This window comes from Asparagus officinalis, chromosome 8 (assembly GCF_001876935.1).
Source record: "Asparagus officinalis chromosome 8, Aspof.V1, whole genome shotgun sequence".
NCBI classification, from domain to species: domain Eukaryota; kingdom Viridiplantae; phylum Streptophyta; class Magnoliopsida; order Asparagales; family Asparagaceae; genus Asparagus; species Asparagus officinalis.
In genome coordinates, this window is record NC_033801.1 from 128525760 (window position 1) to 128549202 (window position 23443).

Consider the following 23443-nt stretch of genomic DNA (forward strand, 5'->3'; position numbering starts at 1 on the left):
TGTTTGTGGGAAAATTGCAAAGAAGAGAATAAAGAAAATTTGACTTTGATTCCTTTGATCTCGATTACAACTTGATTACAAAAGAGAGGAGAACGAAATCGGTTCTTCCTCTTTGTTTAAAACTGGGTTCTTCACGGTGGCGATGGAATGCCTCCTTCGATTGCTCGCGTCGAAATTGCTCTCCGTTGACGATCCGCTGTTTTGCTTCACTGGAACGATATCTTCTCCTCACGATTTGACGTTGTGGAGAACTTGCGTGGCAAGTTTGAGAACTCTGAACGAGTTTAGAAGAACTCTGTAAAAGAGTTGATTTGAACCGAAAATCGGTTAATAAGCCAAGGCTAGAAGAAAGCTCTGGTGGTCGATCTTAGCTGAGGATGAACGTCGATCTCCCTCTTGTTGCCAATTCTCAGATCCGAAAAATCCAGCCAAAAACCCCCGCCAATAAAAATCGAACCGAACCCTTAACTCAGTTGAGTTTACTCGCTTTTATAGGGGGATTAAGGGGGTGTAACTGTCCTCTAAATCCGCTCCTAAGTGGGCGAAAATCCCTCAGAACGTGGGATAACGGTTTTGAGGCCGTTCTGCTTGTGTTTGAACAAGTCAAAACGCCCAATCTGGCGTTCAGAACCCAACTTCGCCTCTTAGAATTGAGACGCGAAGTTGGGTGTTGGCTGAACATTGATGAACGCGAGGGTCGCTCGCGTTTTGGTTTGTTGTAGCTTAGAAACGCAGGGGTCGGTGTTGGCTGGACCCCTACGAACGCGAGGGTCGCTCACGTTTCGCTTGTTGTAACGCGAGGTTCGACCCTGGCGTTTTGATGTTGTAACGCGGGTTCGACCTTGGCGTTTTGATATTGTAACGCGGGTTTCGACCCTGGCGTTTTTTGATGTTGTGACGCGGGGTTCGACTCTGGCGTTTTTTGATGTTGTGACGCGGGTTTGACCCTGGCGTTTTGATGTTGTAACGCGGGTTCGACCTTGGCGTTTTGATGTTGAAACACGGGGAGGACCTCCGCGTCTTGTCTTGAAGAGATTATCACAAAGTAATCTCTTTTGTCATAGCGTTGCAAAGATCATTGTCTTGTAATCTTCGTCTTGGCTCCTTGAGAATATAAGAGTCGTCAGATTGTAATTCCCGATGTTGATTGTGAAGGCTGTCGAAGTAGAGCTTCCATCAGTTGTCGTGAAGGTCGTCAGATTGTAACCTTCAGCAATCTACGCGAAAGTCTTCAGATTACAGCCTTCTGGAAGTCGTCAGATTGTAACTTCCATCATCGGTGGTTGATGGGGGATAAGCTATCTATTGTGATTTTTAGACAGCCTACACGAAGCCCTTTTCCAATCACAACCATCCATAAATATCTAGGATGATTATAAATTTATAATTCATTTTAAACAAAAATGATAATATACCCTTTGAGTTTTTTATTCTTTTTTTGCTCAAAACAAATCAAAACCGTCCATTATAGGATAGTAGATAATTCCTCAAACATGAGTCCACTCTCTTAGATAATGGAACCTATAGATAAAACAACAACATCAAAGCCTTTATCCCAAATATTTGGGGTCGGCTAGATAAATCATGATCGTCCATTCCATTCTATTATGAGACATCTCCTCCGTTAAGTTAATTATAATCATATCCTTCTTAATTGCTTCCAACCAAGTTCTTTTAGGTCTACCTCTAGATCTTCTAGCCCTATTAACTATAATACAATCAATTTTCCTAACCGGTGTACTAAGAGACCTCCGTTGTACATGACCAAAACATCTTAGTCGATTCTCTCACAATTTATCCTTAATAGGAGCAACCTCTAATTTACTACGGATACACTCATTTCTTATTCTATCTTTTAGTGTATACCCATAAGACCATAGCAACATTCTCATTTCTGCTGCACTCATTTTTTGCACATGTTGTTTTTTAATAGAACTTATCGATGAGGACTGCAAAAGATTTACCACAGATGACTGCTTCAAAACAGACATACTACAGGTGTTCCTTCCTTGATTGTGATATTAACAGCAGCAGTGCGTTGAAACACTCTTCCAATTCTCTCCCGAAGCAGGCTTCAAAATTCCTCCCTCTCCACCCCCCATGTGATTGGTTACCTGCTATCATGACAAACAAATATTATTCAGAAAACTGTTAGTTTCAACTTTTTCCTTGCAGATTAAATAGGTGTACATCAATCTGAATAACTTCAATGGAGTTATCACAAGGGTTATGTCCATCCTTGGTGCAAGCTTGAATTGAGCATGACTTGCTACCATCGAATACAATGCCCTCCCGGTAATTTGAGATTCTCTTTAGAAGTTCTTGTCAGCAATCAGCCGCCGATGTGAATCCACTAAGATCACAATTGTTGACAATTATAAAAGAAAACAAAAGGAGTGGGACCCACCTCAAATGTGAATCCACTAAGATCACAATTGTTGACAATTATAAAAGAAAACAAAAGGAGTGGGACCCACCTCAAATTATCACACCGAAAGCCACAATTGTTGACAATTATAAAAGAAAACAAAAGGAGTGGGACCCACCTCAAATTATCACACCGAAAGCAACCGTGAAGTTTGAAGATTTTAGAAATGCACAGTAAAATATTAATATTTTATTGTGCATAGTATTTTTCCAAAAACTATAAATAGGCTCCAAATCCTTAAGGAAAAACTCATCCCATAAACAACTTCTTATATAAGAAGAGTGAGAGAGAAAAAATAGAGAGAGTTTCTCCTTATAAAGAGAGAGAGTTTGTAACTCCAGAGTTTTCTTCTCATAGTAGATTCTTCTATCCTTGCCCGTGGACGTAGGCAATCAAGTGCCGAACCACGTAAATCTGTGTGTCTATCATTTTATCTTTACTTTTGCTTTACTATTGCTGCGACCCTGCTCTATTAGGCCCCGGGTTTGTCCCGACAAGTGGTATCAGAGCCAACTTAGGGTACTTGTATATATCTACTTATCGTATGCTCTGTGGCTACCACCAAAGGTGGATCCTCCACATCAGAAAATAAGTTAGGTTATCATTTACCCTTTGGAGGTGATGGGTACTATTCACGAGTACGGTACTGTTCACAAATACGGTACTATTCATAAGTACGATACTATTCACGGATACGGTTACTGTTCATAAATACAGTACTATTTACGTGAAATAGTAAGAAGTTACTGTTCGTGGTAGAAGCAATGACGGCGAAGTTCAAGATCGAGAAATTCGACGGGAGTAATTTCTCACTGTGGAAGTTGAAGATAAATGCTATCTTGAAAAAAGATAATTGCCTGGCGGCCATTGGTGCAAGGCCGGACGACATCACAGATGATAAGAAGTAAAACGAGATGGACGAAAATGCTATTACAAATCTTCATCTGGCATTAGCAGACGGGGTGCTGTCAAGCATAGAGGAGAAGAAGACAGCAAATGAGATCTGGGATACTCTAACAAAGCTATATGAGGCGAAATCCATGCACAATAAAATCTTCTTAAAAAGAAGACTTTACACTCTGAGGATGGCGGAATCTACATCGATGACCGACCACATCAACACCCTAAACACACTGTTCTCCCAACTCACAACGTTGGGATATACAGTTGGTGCGAATGAACGTGCAGAACTTCTACTTCAGAGTCTACCTGACTCGTATGATCAACTCATCATCAACCTGACGAACAACGTCCTCACGGACAATCTAGTCTTCGACGATGTTGCAGCCGCTGTTCTGGAGGAAGAAAATCGGCGCAAGAACAAGGAAGACAGGCATACAAGTTCGCAGTAAGCGGAGGCCTTGTCGGTGACGAGAGGAAGATCAACAGAACGTGGCTCCAGTGGGAGTCATGCCCATGGTAGATCGAAATCACGAAGTAAGAAGAATATCAAATGCTACAAATGTGGCAAAAGAGGGCACGTCAAATCGGAGTGTTGGCACAACAAGAAGAGTGGAGATAAAAAGTCTTCAGAGCCATCAACATCTCAAGGATGCGTTGTCAGCACGTCAGAGGATGGTGAAATTCTATTCAGTGGAGCAACCACTGTTGATGAAGGCAGAAAGAAGTTTGCTGATGTCTGGCTTCTAGATTCAGCAGCCTCTTGGCACATGACCTCTCGGAGAGATTGGTTTCACAAATATGAACCTATCTCAGGAGGATCTGTATTCATGGGGAATGATCATGCCTTGGAGATTTGTGGTATTGGTACTATCAAAATCAAAATGTTTGATGGTATAATACGCACCATTCAAGATGTGCGACATGTGAAGGGCTTGAAGAAGAATCTATTGTCTTTGGGGTAATTAGATGAGCTCGGGTGCAAGACTCATATAGAAAATGGACTCATGAAGATTGTTAGAGGGGCGTTTGTGGTGATAAAAGGAGAAAAGATAGCTGCAAATCTGTACATGCTCAAGGGAGAGACTCTGCAGGAAGCTGATTCATGTGTGGCATCAACCAGCCGTGGAGAAGAACAAATCATGATGTGGCATCGCAAGCTAGGCCACATGTCAGAACGAGGCTTGAAGGTTCTCTCCGATAAGAAGCTGCTTCCTGGTCTTAATTCGGTAGCTCTTCCATTCTGCGAGCATTGTGTTACAAGCAAACAGCATCGACTGAAGTTCAACATTCTGCGAGCATTGTGTTACAAGCAAACAGCATCGACTGAAGTTCAACACATCGAGTTCTAGAAGCAAAGCTATTCTGGAACTGGTTCATTCTGATGTATGGCAAGCACCAGTTACATCCTTAGGAGGAGCAAAGTACTTTGTGTATATTTTGTGTCCTTTATTGATGACTACTCTAGGAGATGTTGGGTGTATCCTATCAAGAAGAAGGCGGATGTGTTCTCAGTCTTTAAAGCCTACAAAGCGCGGGTCGAGCTTGAATCTGAGAAGAAGATCAAGTGCTTGAGAACAGATAATAGAGGAGAATACACAGACGGTGAATTCCTAGCATTCTGCAAGCAAGAAGGCATCAAAAGACAATTCAGTACGGCTTATTCTCCTCAACAAAATGAAGTGGCGGAGCGGATGAACAGAACTTTGTTGGAAAGAACAAGAGCTATGTTGCCTACTGCAAATCTGGAAAAAGTCTTTTGGACGGAAGCAGTAAAAACCGCCTGTTATGTGATAAATCGATCTCCATCAACTGCAATACAATTGAAGACGCCGATGGAGATGTGGACTGGCAAACCAGCTGATTATTCCAACCTCCATATATTTGGATGTCCAGTGTACGTAATGTACAATGCCTAAGAAATTACAAAGCTGGATTCAAAATTCAGAAAATGCATATTCTTGGGATATGCTGATGGAGTAAAGGGGTATCGCCTGTGGGATCCCACTACCCGTAAGGTTATCATCAGCAGAGATGTTATCTTTGTAGAGAACCAACTACAAAGTGAAGAGAAAGAAAGCAGTTCGAGGAAGGACTCAGAGACTGTAGCTGTTCAGGTAGAAGATAATCTGAATTCTTCTGAAGCAACACCGGAGCATGATGTACAAGAACCGGTCGAGTCCGAGGCTCCAGAAGTTCGAAGGTCAACTCGTGAGAGAATACCACCGACTTGGCACTCGGAGTATATTACGGAGAGTAATATTGCATACTGTCTTCTAACAGAAGATGGGGAGCCATCAACTTTTCATGAAGCTATAAATGACACAGATGCATCTTTGTGGATAGCAGCAATGCAGGAAGAAATTGAAGCTCTCCATAAAAACAAGACTTGGGAACTTGTGTCACTGCCACAAGGAAGAAAGACCATTGGAAACAAATGGGTCTACAAGATCAAGCGAAATGGCGATGATCAAGTGGATCGATATCGTGCTAGATTGGTGGTAAAAGGATATGCTCAGAAAGAAGGTATTGATTTTAATGAAATATTTTCTCCTGTAGTGCGACTAACAACAGTCCGAATAGTCCTGGCTATGAGCGCTATATTTGACTTACATCTAGAGCAGCTAGATGTGAAAACAGCATTTCTTCATGGAGATCTTGAAGAAGAAATTTACATGCTCCAACCAGAAGGTTTTGAAGAAAAAGGAAAAGAGAACTTGGTTTGCAGATTGAACAAATCTCTGTACGGTCTAAAGCAGGCGCCGAGGTGTTGGTATAAGAGATTTGATTCATTCATCATGAGCCTTGGATACAACAGACTTAATTCAGACCCTTGTGCATATTTCAAGAGGTTTGGTGAAAATAACTTTGTTATCTTATTGTTGTATGTTGACGACATGTTGGTTGCAGGCCCCAACAAAGATCGTATCAAAGAATTAAAGGCTCAGTTAGCTAGGGAATTTGAAATGAAGGATTTAGGATCTGCAAACAAGATTCTAGGGATGCAAATTTACCGAGACATAATTAATAGGAATATTTGCCTTTCTCAGAAGAACTATTTAAAGAAAATCTTGCGACGCTTTCACATGCAAGATTGTAAGTCAATTTCTACCCCACTTCCTGTTAATTTCAAGTTATTCTCCAGTATGAGTCCTAGCAGTGAAGAAGAGAGGATGGAGATGTCTCGAGTGCCGTATGCATCAGCAGTGGGAAGCTTAATGTTCGCGATGATTTGTACAAGACCAGACATTGCACAAGCAGTGGGAGTGGTTAGTCGATACATGGCGAATCCTGGTAAAGAGCATTGGAATGCTGTAAAGAGGGTTCTAAGATACATTCAAGGAACCTCAAATGTTGTATTATGTTATGGGGGATCTGATTTTTTTGTCAGTGGATATGTTGATTCTGATTATGCAGGTGATCGTGATAATAGCAAATCCACCATAGGCTATGTGTTTATACTTGCTGGCGGAGCTGTAAGCTGGGTTTCAAAACTGCAGTCAGTTGTGGCTACTTCAACAACAGAAGCAGAGTATGTAGCAGCTACACAAGCCAGTAAAGAAGCGATGTGGTTGAAGATGGTGCTGGAGAAACTCGGCTATGAACAAAAGAAGATTTCTCTATTTTGTGGCAGTCAGAGTGTTTTGCATTTGGCAAGAAATCCAGCCTTTCATTCAAAGACCAAACACATTCGAGTTTAGTATCACTTCGTTCGTGAGAAAGTGGAAGAAGGAACAGTGGATATGCAAAAAATTCACACCAAAGACAACCTAGCAGATTTTTTGACAAAAGCAGTCAATACTGACAAATTCATTTGGTGTAGATCCTCTTGTGGTCTGATGGAGACGTAAGCAATCCACACATGTTGTCACTAATGTCTTCATGCATATATCACTAATGCCTATCAGTATAGTCATTGTCAGCAATCAACCGCCCATGTGAATCCACTAAGATCACAATTGTTGACAATTATAAAAGAAAACAAAAGGAGTGGGACCCACCTCAAATTATCACACCGAAAGCAGCCGTGAAGTTTGAAGATTTTAGAAATGCACAGTAAAATATTAATATTTTATTGTGCATAGTATTTTTCCAAAAACTATAAATAGGCTTCAAATCCTTAAGGAAAAACTCATCGCAGAAACAACTTCTTATATAAGAAGAGTGAGAGAGAAAAAATAGAGAGAGTTTCTCCTTGTAAAGAGAGAGTTTGTAACTCCAGAGTTTTCTCCTCATAGTAGATTCTTCTATCCTTGCCCGTGGACGTAGGCAATCAAGTGCCGAACCATGTAAATCTGTGTGTCTATCATTTTATCTCTACTTTTGCTTTACTATTGCTGCGACCCTGCTCTATTAGGTCCCGGGTTTGTCCCAACAGTTCTCATGACAAAAAGATCAATTGCCTGTTCATATGTTTTCCACAGTAGCACGTGTAATCATGTCAGTCATATTGAGATACCCATTTAAGGCCATTTTTAGATTTCCATGGACCAGGCAGGCACAGTAGGTATAATGGCAAGCTTCAGGTTAAGATGTTAAATAAGAAAAAGAACTCATCCAAGAAGTTGCAAGTTTGAGTAAGACTGATGCTTGCTTGTCTTGGGATTTACATCAGAAATCAATAGGTGTTCTAGCAGACAAAATGTACAGAGGGAACATAAAAGTTACAGTCACTTCATTCTGATTAAGATCACTAGTGAAAAACAAGAGGTGAACACCCTGAAGGAGAAGAATACATAAGTGTGCGTTCATGTGTATGTTAGTGTGTGTTCATGTGTATGTTTGACGTAAATTTTCATTCACTACTCTTTACCAAAAGGAAACAAAACAATTCTTCTGTTTTAAAGTTCAGGCAAGGATATGTAAATGCACTTACCAATGCAGCAAGATTGCGCTCTTCTGCTAATTTTTCTTAACAGACAACATCAAAGATCGTCGTGCAATTCCATCAGTTACTAAATCGCTTACTACACTTTATGTTTCACATTTGGTGAAAAGATCATAATTAAGTGTCAAATACAGGCCACAAAAAGCTCTTATGCCAGAAGCACATGAAAAACTAAGATTGGTTACCTCCACAATTCTACATCACATAAAATGTTAAATCAAATACCAAAACAATAATATTGGATTTACATTTTTTTGCCACTAACAAGAAGTCCTATACTTAGAAGTACTCATGGGGAACTGGAAATTTAGCTAAAAGTTGTTCTGAATACTTGGGGTAAATAAGCAAATAAAACACATGAAAAAGCATTTGCAAGTATTCTAAAATGGATAAATAAGTTGGATTTAAAAATGGAAGAATAGCAAAGCATTTGCAAGTATTCTAAAGTGGTCTAAATAAGTTGGGCTTTCAATTTTCAGGCTTGCAGCTACAGATGATTTATCTAGGAAAGGGATATCACAGTGCATTATTTTGTGTTGAAATCAAACAGATAAGAAAATGGAAGAAGGTAAATGCATCTGAAGAAGTTATGATCGTGTGTAACCGTAACTTCAATGGTATAGAAATCCCAAATTATTGACATTATGACATGGTTAAATTGGTAATATAATGATGCTTATTGATAGACACATGTAATAAATAAAAGGAAATTTATTACTAACCACTTCTATTGGCTAAAATATGAAAAATTCCAAGCCCTTCCCCCAACTATAATTTACTAATAAATGAAGTCACTAGGTTTATGCTTTACAAATAGCAGGACTATTATGATAAACTCGGACAATTTAGCAAGAACATAAGCTAAAGTTTTGCACGACAAATGACATATTTGGAAGGTAAAAAGTTTGGACAATGTTATTTCTTTTAAAAGAATAAAAGTAACTTTCATTTTCAAAGATTAACTATTCTGGAGACACATGTAAACTATCAAATATAAACCCTGTCATATCAATGTGGAAAGGCTGTACCCATATTGAAAGACTAACTATTCTGGAGATATTCATGTAAATTATCAAACATATACCCTGTCATATAAACGAGGAAGGAATTGTCATATAGAATAACATAAGACCATACCTTGAGAATCTTTGCCTCCAAGAATAAGGGTTATGAGAGATGAGATTGAATCCGCAATCAACAGGGATGTCCTTGGGTTTTCATTTTTTACCTAAAGCATTTATCAGAAGCACAAAAATAAGAAATCAGAAACAGTTATTGATGTTAGTTAGATTATTCGTCATTCTACAACTAAGAACTTAAACCTTTAATGAGAATTCTAGTTGGCGAAGTACACCCAGGAGCTCAAATAGGTCATAAACTGGCTGGCATATAATATTAGTCATTACCCTCTTAAGCCGTCTTTCCGACCTGAAAACCAAAATGACAGAAAATATACACAATTTCACACCAGGATATAAGTAAGTTGTCAATCTTAGAGGGTCATGCAATAGGAGAAAAGAAAGAACCAAGAACAGAAGCAATGTACAATGAAGTGGAAATTTAACCTCTTTAACTGAGGGACCTGAAAACTGATCTATGATGCACGCAATGTGCCACGCGGAAAAGGAATTGCATGTATCCAAGAATACAACAACCAAATGGTTGCCCACAACATGTGAAGCAACACGTAAACAAACCTGTGACAGATCAACATTGAATTATGCAAACGAAAACTCAAGGATTCTTAGTATCAAAGTAAGGTCGAGATAATATTGGCTAAAACATAAGCAACTTCTTTCCTCCATCCCCCTCTCAACAAATGCCATGGATTTTCACTCATATCATACTGATGCAAATAACAATTGCAACTCAGAAAGAAAATGCATGCTCAATCATCTGGATCATTTAAAGTGCCTATGTACAGAAATAAATCCTTTGGATTTTCTTACTCGTGCATATAGCTGCTACTACAAAGTGGAGAGTTCACCACATATGACTCCAAACCACCCCTTATATTCCACCTTCTCCTGTAGTCATATTTGAGTTATGCTTATGCTGGAAATATTGCCACATGGTTGAGACATAGAGACACCCAGACAAGGAGTTAAATGTCAGTTAACTGATACATACCGATAGCTACAACCAACAACTTAAACTTTTTGTATAACAGTTATGACATGTATAAACATAAAGAGCTATCATGAGAGCACCCCTGACCAGCATGATAGATGATCAAAGTAGATGACTCATTAGAGAACATTTGACACATCTAGCTGTCTATTGGCTTACGACATCCATCGATCCGTGCTGATGACTGAAAGTTCGTTGAGTGAGAAGTTGGCTTCACAAATAATTAATGCACAAGAGCTCAAGAATGAAGAGTTTCTCACTTGTGTTTTTTCAGAAGATGATGGCCCAACTATTTCTGTTAACTGACCCTCACAAAATCCTCCCTCGAGAAGCATATCGATCCTGGTCATTCAGAAAGACAGACATTGTCACCAAGCTTTTATAAAAAAACGTCTAAACTGAAAGTCAGGTGATTTACTCTTTCTGCTAAGGACAAGTGCTTTAGTTTCAAAGTACCCTTCACATCCAGTGGAAAGAAAATGCTTATTCTGCATAGCATCCTGCAGCAACTACACTCCATTCAGCCATGGCTGGTGCTGACCGTATATGATAGAGAGGATTTGACAGATTCCCTATTTTCACATTTGAAATTTAGTTCAGCATACTTCATATAAAAAGTATGAACCACTTAAATAGCTTAAGGCTCCGTTTGGATACCATTGTGTTTTGCTTGTTTCTATGGTGTTTTTGCCAAAAAATAAAACACAATGCGTTTGGAAACCATGATGTTTTTTGAGCTAAATCATTCTCAAATAAAAAACAAAACACTTATTTCAAAACACCTTTTAAGTGTTTTAAGATTGGTGTTTTGGGTTTGAGAATGTGTTAATATAATATCTAACATAATATATTAAATGTAATTATTATAGAGTTATTATCAACATGCTTATTATAATATACTATATTTTATAGTTAATTTAATATATTTGTAATATTTGTTAAATAATATAAAATGATAACAAATAAAATATCTTATATAATAATATAGTAACATATTAAATACCAATATTTAATATGTTAATAATGTATTATATAGTAAATAAATAATAATAAAATATAAATAAACTAATAAAAATAATAAAAATGTTATTGACAATAAATAATAATATAATAATAATATAATAATATACTATACAATAGTATAATCGCTATAATATTATTAACTTTTTTAATAAATAAATTGTAATAAATTAATAATTATAAAATATCATATAATAGTAACATATTTAATAATAACATAACAATATAATAATATTATTATAATAACATATTGTACAGTAAATATAATATAATATATAAAATATTATTATATCATGAAATAAATAATATAATTTATTATAAAGTAAAATAAATTTTAATAATAAAATAATTTATTGTTAACAAATGTTAATGTAAATATATTAATAATATAATATTTATTTATATCATAAATACTAATATATTATTAAAGTACTATTAATAAACTCTAATATATTAAAAATATATTGTATTATATAATATTAAAATATTTATAATATATTAATTTATTAATAACATACTAGTAATAACATTAAATATAATATAGTTCATTAAAGTACAATATAATATGATAATACATTATACAATATTATATTACATTACAATTAATACTTATAATACTATAATAATGTAAACTAAATATTATAACATTTTATTTATAATATATATTATTATAATTAATATATAATATATTAATAATATGTTTAATACTAGTGTTATAATGGGTCAAACGAGTGTCAACCAAGAATACTTAACATGGTGTTTTGAAAACATTTTAAGAGAAAAACAAAACATCGTGGTGTTTTTTTACAAAAACACAATGAGAAAAACACCATGGTATCCAAACGAAGCCTTAAGTATCTTGGAAGATCCAAAGAAACAGGTGGCAGCTATGTTACCTGTGTGCTTCTAATATGGAGCCGTATCCAAACCCAACACATGTCGTACTCGTACCTGTACCCAACACTTCTTGGACACTCCTTAGGTATATGAATATATTTGTTCAGACCTGTACTCAATTATACAATGCATGTTTAATTTAAAAAACTCATCATATACTACTTGGTTATAAATCCTACACTTCACATCCATTTTCATAACTTGTTGGACAAGGTTCAAGTTCGTTTCAGCTTAAAGATTACGATTTAAAAGGGTTGTTTACATATATAGCTAAGAACTATGATTATATCCCGTGAGTTTCAGTCGTTTTAGACATGATAAAAAGTATTGCAGCTACTAATTTCCACGAGACAAACCAGATAAAAGGTGTCTATATATAATAATTATAAGAACGAATCACGACACCAGATTAATTAGTTACAGAGCTTCCCAATTAACATTAATTGAAGAACGCACCTGGCAGGGGAGCAGGCGCAGGCGAGGTCAAACTCGCCTGCAGGCGAAGGTGTGGAGGCGAGATTGAACTTGAGCAGGTGCAGGCGAGGTCGAATTCGCCTGTAGGCGAGGGAGTCGCCTGTCGTGTGCGCGGGGCTCGAGGTGATCGCGAGGCTCGCCTGATTCGGCGTCGAGTGGACGCCAGCTGGATCTGAGGTCACCTGCAATAGTGGACGCCAGCTGGAGGAGAGGCTCGCCCTAGGGTTTCCCTATAAAAGGGAAACCCTCATTCTCGAGCGCGAGTTGAGCGGAGCAGAAGGAAAAGAAGAAGCGACGGCGGTTTGCGGTTTCCTTTCTGCGATTTGTGAAAACCCCAATTGTCCTATTCTCATTTATTGTGGAGAAGGGGTTGGTGTATTTAAAGGGGGTTTCTTTGGTTATTAAAGAGAGAGATTGAACAGTGTTTTAAGTTAAAAACACTATTATTGTTTTGAGAGATCTCAAGCTTGAGATCTTCTCTCTTATTTGTAATTTCTTGTGATTAATAAGAAATTATTTGTGCCGCTCCCGTGGACGTAGGTAAATTGCCGAACACGTAAATCATATGTTTGTGATTGGTTTGTCATATTTGTTGGATTGTACCCGAGCTGGGTTTGTTAATCTTCTCCCGTGCTTACGGACTCGTTCGGTGTGCGAGCACGCTTTCGCAAAGGCGCGCAACAATTGATATCAGAGATCCAGAATTGAGATCTAGGGTTTTGGCATTGGGTGGAGGAAGATTCAATTTGGAAGCTTGGTTCTTGGAGTTCTAGGCTTCGGTGGAGATAGCGTTGAGAAGTATCGTGGTGATCTTGCTTTCCTTGTGTGGTTAGGAGATCAATTTGGAATCTGATTTAGGGTTCAGTTGGGTATCTCTTTAATTCTATAAAAGTTTGGATCTTTTTTTGCAATTTGGAGTTTGTGAGTATGAGAGAAGTAGTTGAAGAAAGCAGCAAGATTATGTCGGGTACAGTTCAAGTTGGTTTTCAAAACACTAAAATTAATGTAGTAAAATATGACGGCAAATGGTTTGTGGATGAGCGACGTATAGGACGCGCTCAATGCACAGAATTTAGAGGAGACCATCATGGTCCAAGAGAGATCACCTAAATATGAAGAGTCGGTATGGGAAAAGATGAATAGGAACGCTTGTGGGGTGATCAGGTCATGTTTGGAACAGGAGCTGAAGTATGATGTGATTAGGGTAACGTCTATAATGAAGATGTGGGAGATTCTCAATAATACGTATCTGACGAAGAGTGTTAAGAACCGTTTGCACTTGCTACGAATATTGTTTATATTTGAGATGTCCCGAGGCACCTCACTAGCGGCTCATGTGAACAACTACACTAAGTTATTGTCGGACTTGACGAATGTTGATGAGAAGATATCGGATGAGTACAAGACGATTATTTTGTTGGGTTCATTACCGGATGAGGAGTATGATACCTTCGTGCTCACTCTGTTGAATGGGAGATCTTCTATCAGCTATAGTGAAGTTACTAACGCTTTAACGAATTATGATTTGAGAAAGAAGGACAATGAGACTTCCCGCGCTAGTACTTCAGGAGAGGCCTTGTCGACGAGAGATAGAAACCCATATTCGAGAGGTGACAATAGAAGAAGGTCAAAGTCTAGAGGTCATCACCAATTAGCTAAGAACCAGTGTGCGTTCTGCAAAGAACAGGGACATTGGAAGAAAGACTGTCCGAAGCTTAAGGAGAAGGAGAATGGCAAAAAGAAGGGTCAGAAGACCAATGAGGTGAATGTTGCTAGCGGCAATGATTCTGATGACTCGAGCTTTTCTCTCTTGATTACTCTGGAGGTGAATCATTTGGATGCACCAGTGTGGAATAATAAGAAATTATTTGTACCGCTCTCGTGGATGTAGGCAAATTACCGAACCACGTAAAAATATATGTGTTTATGATTGGCTTGTCATATGTGTTGGATTGTACCCGAGTTGGGTTTGTTAATCTTCTCCCGTGCTTACGGACTCGTTCGGTGTGCGAGCACGCTTTCGCAAAGGCGCGCAACAATTGATATCAGAGATCCAGAATTGAGATCTAGGGTTTTGGCATTGGGTGGAGGAAGATTCAATTTGGAAGCTTGGTTCTTGGAGTTCTAGGCTTCGGTGGAGATAGCGTTGAGAAGTATCGTGGTGATCTTGCTTTCCTTGTGTGGTTAGGAGATCAATTTGGAATCTGATTTAGGGTTCAGTTGGGTATCTCTTTAATTCTATAAAAGTTTGGATCTTTTTTTGCAATTTGGAGTTTGTGAGTATGAGAGAAGTAGTTGAAGAAAGCAGCAAGATTATGTCGGGTACAGTTCAAGTTGGTTTTCAAAACACTAAAATTAATGTAGTAAAATATGACGGCAAATGGTTTGTGGATGAGCGACGTATAGGACGCGCTCAATGCACAGAATTTAGAGGAGACCATCATGGTCCAAGAGAGATCACCTAAATATGAAGAGTCGGTATGGGAAAAGATGAATAGGAACGCTTGTGGGGTGATCAGGTCATGTTTGGAACAGGAGCTGAAGTATGATGTGATTAGGGTAACGTCTATAATGAAGATGTGGGAGATTCTCAATAATACGTATCTGACGAAGAGTGTTAAGAACCGTTTGCACTTGCTACGAATATTGTTTATATTTGAGATGTCCCGAGGCACCTCACTAGCGGCTCATGTGAACAACTACACTAAGTTATTGTCGGACTTGACGAATGTTGATGAGAAGATATCGGATGAGTACAAGACGATTATTTTGTTGGGTTCATTACCGGATGAGGAGTATGATACCTTCGTGCTCACTCTGTTGAATGGGAGATCTTCTATCAGCTATAGTGAAGTTACTAACGCTTTAACGAATTATGATTTGAGAAAGAAGGACAATGAGACTTCCCGCGCTAGTACTTCAGGAGAGGCCTTGTCGACGAGAGATAGAAACCCATATTCGAGAGGTGACAATAGAAGAAGGTCAAAGTCTAGAGGTCATCACCAATTAGCTAAGAACCAGTGTGCGTTCTGCAAAGAACAGGGACATTGGAAGAAAGACTGTCCGAAGCTTAAGGAGAAGGAGAATGGCAAAAAGAAGGGTCAGAAGACCAATGAGGTGAATGTTGCTAGCGGCAATGATTCTGATGACTCGAGCTTTTCTCTCTTGATTACTCTGGAGGTGAATCATTTGGATGCACCAGATTGGATGTTAGATTCTGACGCTACCTATCATGTGACCCCTAGGCGAGATTGGTTTGCATCATTTGAGAGACTCGATGGGGATGTTGTAGTCATGGGGAATGATCAATTCTGTGATATTTGTGGGATAGGTACCGTGCGGATTCGGATGAACGATAGAGTAGTCTGTGAATTGAATGAGGTAAGATTCGTTCCTCAGCTGAAGAAGAATCTTATCTTAGTTAGAGCTTTGGAGGCGAAGGGATTCAAGATGACCTTTAAGGATGTTGTAGCAAAGGTTATTAAGAGATCTTTGGTGGTGATGAAGGGAGTCCGTCGTCGGAACTTATATTATCTGAAAGGGAGCACCGAGGTTGGCCAGGTAGTTTCAGTTATTTCAGAGGTGGACATGAGCAGACTTTGGTACTATAGATTAGGGCACACAGGAGAAAAGTTACTGTAGGTTTTGTGCAAGCAGGGGCTATTGAAGGGAGCCAAGAGTGAAAAGATTGAGTTCTGTGAGCATTGTGTTCTTGGCAAGAAGACGAAGGTAAAGTTCGGGATTGCCATCCATAGGACGAGGGACATCTTGGACTATGTGCATACAGACGTTTGGGGTCCCACCAAGACTGTATCACTTGGTGATCGATATTGGTTCATCATTTTTGTAGATGACTATTCTAAGCGTTGTTGGGTGTACACCATGAAACATAAGAATGAAGTCCTAGATTTGTTTGTAGAGTGAAAGAAGAGATTAGAACTGCAGACTGGGAGAAAGATCAAGACGTTACGATCCGACAACGGTGGTGAGTATACTTGACTGGGAGAAAGATCAAGACGTTACGATCCGACAACGGTGGTGAGTATACTTCTGACCCCTTTCAGCAGTTATGTCGAGACGAGGAAGACGTTACGATCCGACAACGGTGGTGAGTATACTTCTGACCCCTTTCAGCAGTTATGTCGAGACGAGGCATAGAGAGACACTTCACAGTGAGTCATACACCGTAGCAGAATAGGATGACAGAGAGGCTAAATCGGTCTTTACTAGAGAATGTCCGATGCTTATTGTCATAGAGTGGTTTGGAGAAGATCTTTTGGGCTGTGACATTATCATATGCGAGCCACCTTATTAACAGGCTGCCTTCATCTACGATTAAGGGGAAGACCTCTATGAAGATATGGTCGGGAAAGGTAGTACACGACTACGACCAGCTCAAGGTATTTGGGTGCCCTGTATTTTATCATGTGAGAACAGATAAATTGGAACCTCGAGCTAGGAAGGCCATATTTATAGGATTCAAACGTGATGTCAAGGGATACAAGCTATGGGATCCAGTTGATAGGAAGATTGTGCTGAGTAGGGACGTCACGCTCGATGAGGCTTCTATCTTGAAGCTTCTCAGCTCTCATCAAGTGAAGAGCGACCCGACGGAGGAGATATTACAGGTGGTGGAGATCGATGCAGCTTCACATTGTCCAGATGGTACAGTATCCATTAGAGTGCCGACTGAGGTGACGCCAGGCGGGCACGACGACGACGAGGAGGATACGGGTGCATATGTGCAGGATCAGGGACCGACGACTCAAGTTCGGGATTCGATTGCGTTTCGAAGACATAGGAGAGACATACGGACGCCAGCACAGTACACCAATACAGTAGTTACGTATGCACTTCCGATGGAGTATCGATGAATTGGTGCCTACTACATTCAGAAAGGTCGAGCAGAGTTCGGAGGCTGATTCGTGGCAGGTAGCTATGTAGGAGGAGATAGAGTCTCTTCATAAGAACGATACATGAGAGCTTGTTCAGCTTCCAAAGGGGCGGAAGACGATTGGTTGTAAGTGGGTATACACGAAGAAGGAGGGCATTGAAGGCACTCCAGTGAGGTTCAAAGTTAGGTTGGTTGCGAAGGGCTATGCACAGGAGGAAGGTATTGACTATAATGAGGTTTTCTCTCCTGTGGTGAAGCACTCTTCGATTCGGATTTTACTAGCTTTGATGGCATAGTATGGTTTGGAGTTAGATCAGTTGGACGTAAAAGCTGTATTTCTTCATGACGATTTTGTTGAAAAAATTTATATGACTCAGCCATTGGGTTTTCGAGCTGCAAGGGAGGAAAAGTTCGTTTGCAGGTTAAAGAAATCGCTATACAGTTTGAAGCAATCTCCTCGATGGTGATATAAGCGATTCGATAGTTTCATGATCGGTCAATCATACATTCAGAGCCAGTTTGATCCTTGTGTGTACTATCACAAGTTGAAAGGAGGTGCGTACATTTATTTGTTACTTTATGTCGATGACATGTTAGTTACTTCTATTTCTAGATCCGTTATAAATGAGTTGAAAGCACAGCTTTCAAAGGAGTTTGAGATGAGGTATTTGGGTGAGGCAAAGCGTATTTTGGGAATGAAGATCGGCAGAGACAAAGCAAATGGTAGAATTTGTTTGACTCAGGTAGCTTATCTGAAGAAGGTTCTACAGCGGTTTAACGTTAGCATGGAAACAAAGCATGTTAGTATACCTTTAGGAGCCTATTTGAAGCTTTCAGCTGATCTTTCACCAAAGAGTCAAAGACAGTTGAAGATAAAGAGTTGATGTCAAAGACTCCATATGTGAGCATAGTTGGAAGCTTGATGTACGCGATGGTATGTATGAGACCGGATTTGTCACAGGCGGTGAGCATAATCTCGAGATACATGCATGATCCAGAAGTGGATCATTGGGACGTCGTGAGATGGATTTTGAGGTACATTCGAGGTACGCTCAATGTTAGTTTGCTTTATGAGCGAGACATTAAAGGTGGGTAATTGTGTATTGGCTATGTTGATTCGGATTATACCGGAAATTTGGATAAACGTCGGTCTACGACGGGATATGTGTTCACTTTGATCCGTACGCCGGTGTGTTGGAGATGCACCTTACAGTCTAAGGTGGTTTTGTCAACGACGGAAACAGAGTATATGGCAATTACAGTGGCTATGAATGAGGCTATTTGGCTTCGAGGACTTTTGAAGGAATTTGGTATATCGCAGCGGCCTGTCACTATTCATTGTGATAGCATGAGTGCTATCTATTTGGAGAAGAATCAGGTTCTTCATGCGAGGACGAAGCACATTGACGTTCGTTATCACTTCGTTTAGGATGTTCTTGAAGATGGAGATATGGAGATAGTAAAAATCCACACGAAGGATAATCCAGCAGATATGCTCACAAAGATGGTTCCGAGCAACAAGTTTGATCATTATCAAAACTTGTTGCACATTCATAATTGTTGAGGCCGTTGGCGGCCATTTGACAAAACTACAATTAGCTTGATTTTAGTCAGAGGATACGTATGCAGCCATAATATAATGGTGCAGCTGTTTTGGGTCTGGTTTGGCGCTCGTGATGTTCTTCTGGTGTTCGTCTAAATTTTGATGTTTATCAAATGATGGACGAGGTAGAGAATTGAAGAACGCACCTGGCGGGCGAGCAGGCGCAGGCGAGGTCAAACTCGCCTACAGGCGAAGGCGAGGTCAAACTCGCCTACAGGCGAAGGCGTGGAGGTGAGATCGAACTCACCTGTAGGCGAGCAGGTGCAGGCGAGGTCGAATTCGTCTGTAGGCGAGGGAGTCGCATGTCGTGTGCGCGGGGCTCGAGGTGATTGCGAGGCTCGCCTGATTTGACGTCGAGTGGACGCCAGCTGGATCGGAGGTCGCCTGCAATAGTGGACGCCAGCTGGAGGAGAGGCTCGTCCTAGGGTTTCCCTATAAAAGGGAAACCCTCGTTCTCGAGCGCGAATTGAGCGGAGCAGAAGGAAAAGAAGCAGCGGCGGCGGTTTGCGGTTTCCTTTCTGCGATTTGTGAAAACCCCAATTCTCTCATTCTCATTTATTGTGGAGAAGGGGTTAGTGTATTTAAAGGGGGTTTCTTTGGTTATTGAAGAGAGAGATTAAATAGTGTTTTAAGTTAAAAACACTATTATTGTTTTGCGAGATCTCAAGCTTGAGATCTTTTCTTTTATTTGTAATTTCTTGTGATTAATAAGAAATTATTTGTGCCGCTCCCGTGGACATAGGCAAATTGCCGAACCACGAAAAATATCTGTGTTTGTGATTGGCTTGTCATATTTATTGGATTGTACCCGAGTTGGGTTTGTTAATCTTCTCCCGTGCTTACGGACTCGTTCGGTGTGCGAGCACGCTTCCGCAAAGGCGCGCAACATTAATGACTGAAGACATTTGAAAGATTGGAAAGAAGAAAAACTTTGAAGGGCATCTGATGATTTCAGATTTTGAGAAAGACTAATAGGGGGAACAGCAAAACTAAATTCGACGGTTCATTTATGCATTAAAAATGAAAGGGTTTCATGACAGCATAACCTCTTTCAGCTCCTTTGCATGTGCCTCAGCTTCAGCTAATGAAACCAGCTTGGAGAAGTCATGCATAAGAAAATCTTCCACTGCACAAGGTCATATTTTGAGAAGCTAACGTTCAACAGGACTGTGCTTGTCTTGTACATTGTAAAATACTGAAGGTTTTTCATCATATTTACATTAAAAAAGATAGAAAATATATGATATCGATGCTTTGATTAAAGGACTACCTTTTGCATTAATCTAATGTTTTTAAACATAGAATTTTTAACTAATCAAACCCAAACATCTTCGAGCAGTGGCAACTCAGCCCTAAATTTCATCCATCAAAGTAAAATTGTTTCCACAATTTCAATTTTCATCGATCAAATTACAAAAACGAAACTCTGAAGTCCAATTAAAAGATCAATAACATAAAATTCGATAAATTGAAAAGATCGAGATCGAGATCGAGATCGGGCCTTATAAAATGCCGTGAGAAGCGCAAAATCGCTGGAAATTAGCGTCGATCGTTGGGAGCTCGATCTCGAGATTTCGTAGCGACGGCATCGGGGGATGGGGTCGGTGATTTCGAATTTCTAGGGCTTTTTGCTTTCGATGTTTTGAGGAAAGGAGGCGGGAAAGGGGCAAGAGAAATGAGACGGCGTATAGTTTATATATTTATGTAAGTGAAAATTTTCCTATATCCATTTTATTTGGGGGACAAATTTTTAAAAACACCCCTTTTTCAAATTTAACTAGCAACACCGACCTTCTAAAAATAAAAACAGCAAAATCGATCCTTTTGGTCGATTTTGCGCAGCGGTGGAAAAAAAAGAAAATGGACGGGACTGCTAGTCCCGTCCATTTAATTGTAAACCCGTCCTATTTCCCCACCTTCGTGCGCCTCTTCATGGGCATCGCCTGTGACCTCGTCGGCCCCTACCGTCTACTCCACCGTCCTCGTCTCCTCCACCGCCTCCTACCTCCTCGCTCGGTTTTTCGCCGGCTTCAGCCTCGCGTCCTTCGTCTCCTGCCAGTTCTGGATGAGCTCCATGTTCTCGTCGACCAAGGTGGGCACCGACCACTTCCTTAAAAATGTTACATGCAGCAATCTCCGGTCCTCTGCTCTGACCCATTTCGGGAACCCGTCGGAAGAAACGAGATTTCTTTTATTCGATCCGTCGGGGCTTTAGGTGAGGGTTTGTGCGAGGAGGGAGGAGACGGAGTCGAGGCCGGAGCCGACAAGGGAGGCGAGGAGGGAGGAGATGCCAGAGAGGGACTCACGTCACGTGTCCCGGTTGCCGAGGGAGGTGGAGAGTCATGACTTGAGGTTGGATAGGCTGTCGTTGGAGCTGTGGTCGGGGTCGAGGCAGGGGGAGAGCTCGGAGGAGGAGAGGTCGAGGCAGTCGGAGATGGCCGAGGAGAGGCGGAGGTCACCACCGGAAGAGGCGTCGCAGTGGGAGAAGGAGGAGATGGTGGAGACCAGAGTTTGGATGGCGGAGATGGTGGAGACCATGGTTTCTTTTAGCCCCCGGCTGCAAAATCAACCAAAAGGATCGAGTTTGCTGTTTTAATTTTTAGAAGGTCGGTTTTGCTAGTTAAATTTGAAAATGGGTGTTTTTAAAATTTTGTCCTTATTTGGGCTTTAGTCCTCAATACTATTGTTTCATCTACTTTTTACCTATATATTCTTGCTTGTATTTGCTATAAAAAAAAGACCCTGAAGCTTTATAAACTTGCATACCATGACTTGGTTTCTATAGCACTTATATACCCTAAAGTTTTCAAAAATTAGAACTTAAATACCCTTAACTTTTTTTAATTAGCTCTTAAATACCCTAAACTTTTTAAATTTGGCAATTAAATACCCTAATTTTTTCAAAACTTGCGGTTAAATACTCTCAAGGTTGCATAATTGAGGGTATTTATGTGCATGTTTTTTAAAACTTTAGGGTATTTAAGTGTCATAAAAAAAGGAGATGGTACATAAGTGTAACTTTTAAAAAGTTTGGATTTTTTTTTGCTATTAAATATAAGTGAAAAACAGCTAAAACAATAGGATGCATAAAGTGCTATTTAGCCTTTTATTTATTCAAATGTAGTGACTAGCCAGGATTTTTTATTTTATTTTATTTATTTATTATCTGTTTAATCATTAATTTTTATTTTTTAATATTTTCTGAAGTTAATTTCTAAAAAAAATAAAAAATAAAAAATAATGATTAAACTGTGAAAGTCATATTAGAAGTTTCTTTAACTGTCCAGATCACCCTCCATGGGTGAACGTCCAAAACTTTTGAGAAATGATGAGTTTTTTATTTTTTTTAATTTTTTTGAAGAGCATGTATGAATAAAAGTTGATAAACAAAAGTTGGTAGATTCGAGGACAAACATAGTTGTGTAATGACAGGACGTGCGTTGTCATGGACCACGACTTAGGCCCAATTTATACACAGTCCGTGTAAACCAATGCGCACGCAAACCCTTCTATTTGTACCTCTCACATTGAACTTTAAACCGATTTGGGCTAACTTATGTTTTATGCAAATCAGGGAGAAAACATTTCAAAAAATAGCCTTAATGGCACTTAGATACCCTATGGATTTCCCTACTCAGCGTTTATATACTCTCATTTATTTTTGGCAAAACAACATTTGTATGCCCTCGTCGGCACTTATATACTCCTCCTTAACTCGCCAAACAAAAAAAAAAATCTATACAATGGTTAAAGCGAGTTAACCCTCCGTAATTTACCAAACATAAAAAATATAGAAGGGTTAAGCTAACCTCTCTAGTGGGATTAAAATGAGTTAACTCCTCAAAATGAGGGGTTTACTAATACTCCTATTTAGAAGGATTAAGAGTCAACCATTCTAATTATAAAGAAAATAGTCAAAATCATTGTTATTCCCAAACACTAAAACTGATCACAATGGCTAAGTCAAAATCATTGTTATTCCCAAACACTAAAACTGATCACAATGGCTAAAATAAAACTTATTTAACGGGTTAATAATTTCCCAAACACTAAAACTGATCACAATGGCTAAAATAAAACTTATTTAACGGGTTAATAATTTAGTCCTTCTTTTTAACCCTCTTGCTTAACCCTTTGCCAAACGTTTAAAACACGCGCTTAAATATTTTAAGGTTTTTAAAAATGATGCTTAATTTTTTAAAATTTTAT

At 39.4% G+C, this 23443-nt stretch overlaps 1 pseudogene; it reads right to left on the minus strand.

Annotated features, from left to right (window-relative positions):
- Positions 1-20905, minus strand: part of LOC109821922 — a 26798-nt pseudogene extending 5893 nt beyond the window's left edge.